General features: G+C 42.5%; 1 long non-coding RNA gene across 1 annotated transcript; it reads left to right on the forward strand.

Moving 5' to 3' along the window:
- Positions 1 to 467: 467 nt before the first annotated feature.
- LOC144157690 (uncharacterized) lies at positions 468 to 6,186 on the forward strand. The gene is made up of 4 exons (XR_013319827.1): positions 468 to 536; positions 1,019 to 1,051; positions 3,429 to 3,515; positions 5,939 to 6,186. It is a non-coding gene; the product is annotated as an uncharacterized LOC144157690 (long non-coding RNA).
- The last annotated feature ends 2,783 nt before the right edge of the window (positions 6,187 to 8,969 follow it).

Raw genomic sequence — 8,969 nt, forward strand, 5'->3', positions numbered from 1 at the left:
TTAAGGAAGCATCACGGTCATCAAAAAAGTGTATTCTGAAATTGATATTTCCCATTACACCACTTCTTCTTTATCAAGAAACCGAAAAACCATCAGCATTTTTTCTGTCAGCTTTCTTCCGTCCTCCTGCGTTGCATATCTCGAAACCATAGACCTTGAAATCCAAATAAAAAAGGAAGTTTTAATTGGTCTGCGTTCCGTAATCTAAAATACCGCCGAAATGATAGAGGGCGACAGTACCCACAACGTATTTCTCGTCCTCTATAAGGTCACTCGTATATTAGTTTCATGCTCGGGAAAAACAAAGCTTCGTTCCTGATAAAACGTTCAATCAAGATACGGGAGTGTTTTGCAGGCCTAATTGGGTTGTCAAAAAAGGAGACCAGCAAGAAATCACGTGATTGGAGCTTTTGCTGGTGATTGGAGAAATCCGCTTTAAACCACCCCCCCCTCTCCACCCCCATATCGCTCAGCGGCATTCGTGTGTGCTCAGCTATTCAACTTCGAGAACTCCTGTGGAGCAACTGAGCGCTGTGGTAAGCCCGCTCAAGCTTCGTCTTTGTGGCTGTGAGGTAGTTCTGAGGGCAACCTTTTTGAGCTAACTAAACGTGGCACTGCTGGATATCCTGCAAATGCTCTTAAAGTTAGCCAAAAGCGTTAGGAAATTATGAACGACCCATTCAATATTTAAAACTTTATTTTTAACACAGTGTCAGTCACTTGAAACGGACGCAATGCGTTGCTTTTCTGCTTTGGAAAACAATCGCTTCCAAAAAAACATAATCGTTGAAGCGCTAAATAAGCATTCCTTTTGTATATCACAGCAGTAAAGGGCAGTTCACTCATACCTTAGTATTTTGTTCAGATGCACACACGAATTTATTATGAATAAAATACCCATTCTTTACTTGTTTTGCGATTTTATGCTTCTTACGTGTTCTAAATATCGAGTACACTTCTCTGTTTACTCGCACTAATTCATTTCAGCTCAGTGAATCATGCGTTTTTTTACTCGCAGATTTCTTCTTTCACCATGGGTTTCTTCGCACCGGTAAGAAAGTATTTCAACAACTTTCATTTTATATATTTTTTTCACGTATGTTGTTCTTACCAGTACTATTCTCAATAGAAACCATAATTCTTCTGGGTTCATATTATTGAATGTACGTTATGGTAAGTATAATACAGGCATACCCACTGGTCCAGCTTAGGAGAAAAGAAATAGGTAACTCAAAGTATCATGTAGTAGCAATAGGCAGTTGTAATTTGGTGACGTGTAGTGCCACTCTGTTCGTCTGCATTGCCCACGCAAACGTTCTTAACTACACTCCCCTTAATTGCGTTTTGTCACCAGAGGACAGCTTTACAGTACCAATACTGTTACACGCCCTAGACGGCACGATGTAACTCGCGCATGGTTTACGTCAGTCACTTGATTTCTGTTTGTGTTCAGGACTAAGAAGCACTTGAAAAAAAAATTTTCTTCGCTCAATACGGGTGCTTGAATATTTCTGAGCTATTTTCCGCAAGTATAAAACACAAAACATTTCTTACTCCTTGATCGTAAATTGGTCAGTAAGAAGCACTTAAAAAATGATGACTTTTTATGTCACCTTGTCTATTAAGGGCCTATTTTATATAAAGCTGGTTTTAGATCGTAGTCAAATCCTGTTAGTTTTGTTTCAGGTAGCATATGATGGAAACAAGGAAACTTAAAGATCTGTCCCAAGCTATTAGGAAAAGAATGCATTTAAATGCCACAAGTATTGCGCAGTTAGAAACAGTCAACGTTTTGTTGCCAGTCATGAAGCGGATAGCAAAATGGCATGAGTCTTGAATACTTAGCAGTAAGCTGCCTATGGAAAGGAACACGTAGATAATTGCAGTCATCCAACAGGGAAGCCGATCTCTGCAAAAAGGCACGATAACGTGCGTTAACGTAATATAAAATACATAGGGAGGTTTCATTTATGAACCATCAGGTTTCAAATCGGTCGCTCTGTGTCGAGATTTCTTGCAGTAAGTTGGTTTCGCACTTGGGTGCAAAGATCAGGATCGGTCCTATCCCGACCGCTATTGTTCAACCTTTTGTTAGTTTTTTTCCTGATACATTCCGCGTATGTTATTAAATTTTTCCAAATAAACGTAACTGTACCGCCCAATTTTCATGTAATTCAAAGACATCAACGAATTTTCAAAAGCTTCTTTTCAAAAACGGAACCAACGATGTTTTATTCCACGGATGACAGTTTTAATATTGCCAATGTTCTGAACTATATATAAAGTGAAATACATATATTGGCTTTTAATTTGAAAAGTTAGCGACAATGTCTATTGACTTACCTGAGATTATTGGGGAAGTTTATACCTACCTAATGCTGCCAAGTTTTTATTGGTATAGAAAATTTTTTAACCACTGTCAGATTATTATTTTTGTTAGAAGCATGAGGCAAAGCATTGTTTTTTGTTTAAACACATTGCTGGCAAGGTCGCCATTGAGTGCAAAGTTTCAAAAACTATATAGATAAAAAAGCAGCGAGGATCAAAGTGATGTCCGAACCAACAGATATGTAAAAATCGATGCTTACTGACTGCTCCTCGAACCATACATAAAAACAAATTACTGAAGAGAAGCAATGTTCCGACTTCACATCTGGGCGAAATCAACGTCCGAAAGTAATATTAGAATCGCACAACTGAACACACTGCGCAGTATAAATTTTATGTGACCACATTCCGCGAATAGTTTAGGAAAAAATCAGATTTAGTTCCAAGTACATTGTCTTAATCGAAAAGAAAAAAACAACATTAGTTTAAAAAACGCCCTTTCATCATAAGAGAAATATTTCCTGTTGTGAGCGTCAGTGAACAGTGTTAGTAATGTTGCTAAACAAGCCAATGGCGAGGATTGGAGGGCAAGAGGAAGTATCATACTTTACAACGGGGAGACTTTAGCTTCTGGTTTTCCAAACAGACCTAGTGTTTCGAAACAGATTTGAAAAAACACGATTTTATTTCTAGGCCAACTGACTGAACAAATTTTGCATATTCTACAGTGTAATATTTAGGCATAGAAGCTGTATTAATATTTATTGCCAATAGGTTGCAATGGTGGCTACCATTTCGCTATATGTAGCGGAAGCTTTTTGCACACATAGCCAGTTACGCAACATAAACATATAAAAACTGGGAGCTAAATATGCGAAATGGGTGGCTTATAAATATGGCCTACAAGCAAGTTCTGAGAGGCATGCCTGCTGGCCTAATTCATGAAGCAAAACATAAGCACATTTGGGCGCGTTATGATTTCTGCCTATTCACTTGATCAGATCATCTTATATCAGGGGCATTTTACAGGAATGTTTGGAAAAGAAAACATATAAAGGCTACTTTTGGTATGACCAGAAATAATTTTGCCTTGGGTATAGATTTTCAGATACCACGTGGTGGCAATCATTGTTTTCGGGGCACTAATGGCCGCAGAGACTTTGGCTGATGGATGTCTCTTTAAACAGGTGAGAATATAAACAGTGCTTCCGTACGTGCACACAGCCTCATCAACACACGACCACAGATACACACATACACACACACAGACACTGACGCATGCATTTATGCACACACACGCACGCAAGCACACACCGACGCCTACACAAACACAGCCACACAAACAAGCACGAGCTCGTGAATGCCTACTCAACACGTTTTGCACATCAGGTAAATGCGGCTCTGGAAGTCGGTACATAAATACATTTTATTGTGATTGGCCATTTGTCCGGCTCATATTATAATTGTACTGTTACGGGTAAGTTCCGAATTTAACACAATGCGTGTTCTACATACTATAAGATCTTGGTTGTATTTCAAAAGCTATTTTGTTATTATAAGCATGCATTGACTGAATATAGGCAGTTATATTGCTAAATTAGCACACTTTATTTGAGTATTTGAGGTATTCGTTGAGGGCGGCATGAGCTTTTTATTTAAATAGAAAATAAAAGGTCCCGGGCCCGCAGTGGGGAAGGATTGATGCAATGGCATAAAGAATGGCATATTTTGATATACTTCGTTATACATTTTCTTGCAACTGTTCCAAATTACCGAAACAAAAATGGCACACGCCGAAAAATAACAACCGACACCACCTACGTTGGGCACCTTTTCCAAGCGGTACGAAAGGCACCACTTGAGCATTGGCTTCCGCAAAAAGATATTTGTGCAGCGAGTGTACTGTGGCGTTCGACTGAAACGTGTGTTACAAACATTTGTTGAGGCCTCAGGAGTCATTTCAAGACGCCGCGCACTGAAGTACCAAAGCCTGTTGGCGCTGATGGCAAATGTGCAGGGCTTGAAAAGTTGATCCACGGGGAATTAAAAGAACAGAAGAAAAACGTTTTGTGGGTACGCGCCAAAACTTGAAATACAATGAAAACCCAAGAAGAAAACAAAAGCTATAAAAACGAGAGAGGACCATAGCGATGATCATGCGAAGATACTATTTCACCACTTGCATGCCAAGAGGAGTATTTTGAGCATGCTAATGACGAAAGCAGCACAGCGTGTTGCCACTGAGTGTATTTGGGGTGCTTACACGGAAAGTTGCTCAAACTTCCTAAACCAAAACAATGAAAAAAATTCTACACAGGAAAAATGCTATTATCAGAGAGGATACCAGAACATTATAAAAAAATCAATGCTTACATGAGCAGCTTAAGCAGCGCAAAAAAAGCAGCAAAGCACAGGTATCATAAAAAGGTATTTCTTGCTAGGAATTGTGCTGGCCAAGGCTCTCAGTCACATACACGCAGAAACAAAACGACGCAATAAGAAAAAGGTAGGTACGGTGGTAATGAAAGAGGGGTATTGCACCTCAAAACGTGTTTTTATCGGTGTTTGCGATATCTACTGCGATAGACTATCTCAGGGGCAGCTGTGACATGCGGTCACCTATGAAAGTAGGCTTCAGATGAGGATGCAACGGAACACAAACGTGTCGCGAACGAAGTGACAGGTGCTCACTGCTGGTATAACTGTCACTAACTATCACCGTCGGAACTGTAACGACGGAAAACAAAACCCCAGAGGTGTATTCTGACCTTGACGAAGAAATTGTCGCAACAGAAGTATACCTAACTACGGCATACTTATGTAATGTATTGCTTTCCCGGTTACTCGAGTTTTCAGTCTGAAGTCGTTTGTAACTTGATCTATTACAGTGATTTATTTTACTTTTTTAAACTGCGGTCTCTGACACTACACTGGTGCCATAACATGAATTGTATTGTCCGAGGTCCTAAAAAACATTCTCAATTGCCATTTGGGGACTAATATTTACAGCGATATTTTATTTCACAGAAATAATTATATATGAGAAAAAAACGACATTGATTCCAAACCGTCAGACTAGATTACAGGTATGTGCTGCTAAGAACAAGGATGGGAGTTCCACCCTGCATGGCGGTTGTTATTTGGTTGGGGAGAAAAAGAACATGGTGGTGTGCCGGTATTCTGATGACTTAGAAGATCACCATAGATCCACACAATTCCGTCTTTGAAAACGGTGCGCCTCGGAAGAAAGGTTTACCTTTAGCGTGAAAATACTTAAAATGTGAATTGCCTACTACTTTTGAGCACATTAGGTTACTGGCATTAAAAGTTGTTTATATAACGCGTGCGATAAGAAATTCACGCGTGCGTCAGGGGAGGAGCCCCTATATCAGCTCAAGCAATACAAACAAGCTACCAGGGTTATTATTTTATGTGCTTGTTATTTTTCCCATGAAAGACGGGAAGTCAAGTGCAAGTTCAACTTCCAATAACACATCTGTGAACAGTGTTGGTTTGAGGCCAATTTCGGGGCATTTATTCTTGCCTCTTTGATGCCGCCGATGTGCGAGGTGCCTGCGTTTATATAATGCGCTTCTACCATTTGTTTCAGTGCTTTATTGGACAAGAACCTTGCTGCGAAGGCTACGAATGCATTGAAATAATTAGTGGTTTGCGCCACTGCCTTCCATCTGACTCGCAGGAAGACAGAATTTATTTTGGTAGCATGCACAGGACATAGACGATGGACTAGATTTGTGAATGAAAAACAATCCCTGGAAGACCTGCAACAAAAATTTTGAAATACCAAATTTCAAAAAACTTCAAAATAATCAAATAAAGGTTTCTCTATTATATGAAATAGAAGCTCACGTTTGACCGGCTTCACAATCATCATCATCATTATCGTCATTATTGCTTTCATCTCCACTATTGGCACGCTATTTAGATCCAATGCACGGCCAAGGCATTGGTCAGTAAGTACGTTATTAGCAAACGGGCGGACTTAGCCCGGCAAGGCCTGCCGGCAGTCACTCCGCAGAAGCGGCATCTTTTAATAATGTTTGATCCAGTCACCAAAAGCCCCAAAGATCTGTGTACGTCACATTGTTTAATAAGACCCATCGCAAGTCTCGCATAGTATTTGGGTGTCCTTCCGGGCATAGTGTGTATTCGAATGAGACATGTAGGGTTGGTATTCTTTGAAGTTCTTTAAATGCAGGTGAGCACTCTATCGCATGCAGTGTGCAGTCCAAGAAACAATGTGTGAAGCCACCACCACCGCCACAGGTTGGAGACACGGGCGATGATTTCAGAGCCAGCCCATATGCCCGTCCTGTGTCTTGTTTTTCTTGTCCCATCCGAATGCGCAATTGTAATTATGAAAATGAGCCAACTAGCCAAACAACATGCTCAGCCCATGTGATTACGATGGTTTTGTGCTGAATTTTTCTGGATTCGCAACCGCACCGAAGCCTCGCCTTTTTTTGTTCCTTTAGTAAGAGAATGCTCTTACCGTGCGTTCACGAGGGCCTTAAATGTTTGGTAATCACCTGCTTCTTAATGCACTGGTTGGTCGGGCATCACTTTCACCAATCTAAGCAGGGAAAGTGCTTCTCGGATCAACGAATCAGCAGTTTCTTATCCTCGCACACGTACGCTGGAAGGAAGCCACTGGAAGCGAACGCTATTGCTTTTTCCTTGAGTGGCTGATTGAGACGTAAGGATCAAGGGCGCGTTTTCTCAATAGTAAGCTCCCATGCCAACAAATGCAATGTTGCTTTAGAGTCTCTTCTAAATACGGAGCGCGGCACCTTAGGCAATTAAACCATCTGCAGGGCTGCTACAATGGCAACACACTCCGCCATTGTGGATGACATCACGTGGGGCAGACCAGAGTCCAACATTCAAAACAGGCGTCAGAAATGCCGTGGTGGTGTAGTTCAGCCTCCTGTACGCAGACTCGTCTGTATATAAACTAACAATTTCTAAGAGTCTTAAAAATTTGTTTCAAGTGTCCACCAAGATCGCACAGAAAGTGTGTCCGAAGCCCGGCGCTTACGTTGCCACTCAGTGGCATATCTGACCAGCGCCCAGGTTTTGGCAGCCAGTGATCATACAGGGAACAGCCAACATTCGGCACCAGCACTTCGGTGTTTCTTCGGCAACCCGTGTTCAGAAGAGCAACGGCAGCTACCCTGCTGCCAGATATTCAGTTTACTTTCGGCGACGGACGTTCAGAAAAAAAAAAGGGCCGAAGTACGGCCCCAGGGGATTCATTTTTTTCTTTTGCAAGCAGTGTTTAGCAAAAGCACGGTGGGTGACTGGCCACCAAGTATTTGTTTTGTTGTGGCAGCGGGTGTTCGGAAAGAAGCTGACCATCATACGCCCAGAGGCCATCCGCTTTTCCGACGGTGAGATGTGATCAGCAAAAAAGCGGCAAGCGTCCGCTCGAAGAATATTCGTGTTTTTTGGGCAACCCCTGTTGTGGAGGAGCCAGACACACGTACGGACCCAGAGCATACGTTTTTCATTCGGTAAGCAGTCTTTAGCAGTCACAAGGATCGATCGGCCACTTTGTATTTGTTTTCTTTTAGCCACCCTTGCTCAGAAAGAGATCAGCCTACGTAATATCCTAGGTTCTCCTCTTTTTCTTTGGTGAGCGGTGTTTAGCAGAATAGGAAACATCTGGGCGCTGAGAACCCATGTACTTGCAGTAAATCCTTTACGAATGAGACTGGCTGACGTGCGGTTCGAGGGAATCTGCTTTTCATTCAGTGAGAAGAAGGCTGTTACGTGACCGAGCGATGCAGACGAATCAAACATCGGCTCAGTGTTTCAACACTTTCAATTAGTGAACTTCGTTGGGTAAGCATGAATTAGTGGTAGTTTGTGGACTGGCAAGGTGCAAAACCTCACTCCAAATCCGCAGTTCACCTCTTCGGCCACCGCAAGACCGTCCATCGACCCAAGAAGAGGGCCACACACTGACGGGCGCGCTAAGCCTCGCCACGCAGTGTGCTACCACGCCTCACCCGGCGGCCTCGTCCTTGCACCAGCTTTGAAGCTATTCTTCCCCTCCAGCAATGTCCAATAAAGACCATTTTAGAAGATGACATCGACCCGGCAGATGTGTCCCACACGAGATGGGCCATGGATTACTTAAAACAACTGGTCTACAAGGCAGTCGAGCATGCGGCCGCCACGCAACCGTTTAACCAGGGCGACGTCAACGGCCCTTCTCTCAACCCACAAAGTAATACAGCCGCGTGCAAAAGTGCAGGCCTCTGGGAATTCCTCGGTTCAAAAGTGACATCAAGATTACCTTCCGATGTCACGGTGGGCTAGCCTTAATGGTGGTGTCCTTACCCGAATAAGCAGACGCCATCTAACATTTTTCGGGAGTCTACCTCAATGACGAAGACAAACTAAGATTTCAACGTACCTCCAAATGCAGCATAATGAGTACGTCCTCCAAAACGTCGCCGAACCAGTATGAGAAGGTCAGTGCCCTCGCGGTGAACGCAAAGCAGTTAGCAATTATTACGCACATCACCACCCATGCCAAAACCTTTACCGGGGTTATTTTCAACACGAAAGGGAATATTATAGGCAGCATCTGGCAGTACTATGCCAAGAGGATG

The sequence above is a fragment of the Haemaphysalis longicornis genome, unplaced genomic scaffold, assembly GCF_048455015.1.
Source record: "Haemaphysalis longicornis isolate Haplotype H1 unplaced genomic scaffold, Haemaphysalis longicornis Haplotype H1 scaffold_10, whole genome shotgun sequence".
Classification (NCBI taxonomy): domain Eukaryota; kingdom Metazoa; phylum Arthropoda; class Arachnida; order Ixodida; family Ixodidae; genus Haemaphysalis; species Haemaphysalis longicornis.